The 286-nt window shown below is 35.3% G+C and overlaps 1 non-coding gene across 1 annotated transcript; it reads left to right on the top strand.

Annotated features, from left to right (window-relative positions):
* Trnae-cuc (transfer RNA glutamic acid (anticodon CUC)) lies at positions 1-72 on the top strand. Its single transcript has one exon. It is a non-coding gene; the product is annotated as a tRNA-Glu (tRNA).
* The last annotated feature ends 214 nt before the right edge of the window (positions 73-286 follow it).

Below are 286 nucleotides of genomic sequence, written 5' to 3'. Positions count from 1 at the left end.
TCCGATATGGTCTAGTGGCTAGGATACCTGGCTCTCACCCAGGAGGCTCGGGTTCGATTCCCGGTATCGGAATTTTTTTGGTTTTAGTTGCAGTGAAATTTTTATTTTTACTATCAGCATAGCAGCTTTTACATTTGATTTTATTTTTACGTTATTTTACCACTACGGGAATACTTGGCCTCCATCTCACTTGATGCACAGGAACTTTTTAGTAGATCAAATTGATTTATTGACTAAATTATCTAAAGTAGAAAAACTAAAGATTTTTTGAGGTAGGTAATAATCT

This window comes from Ostrinia nubilalis, chromosome 8 (genome assembly GCF_963855985.1).
Source record: "Ostrinia nubilalis chromosome 8, ilOstNubi1.1, whole genome shotgun sequence".
NCBI lineage: Eukaryota > Metazoa > Arthropoda > Insecta > Lepidoptera > Crambidae > Ostrinia > Ostrinia nubilalis.
The sequence above is the reverse complement of the archived record's forward strand: the minus strand, read 5'-3'. Positions and strand labels throughout refer to the sequence as shown.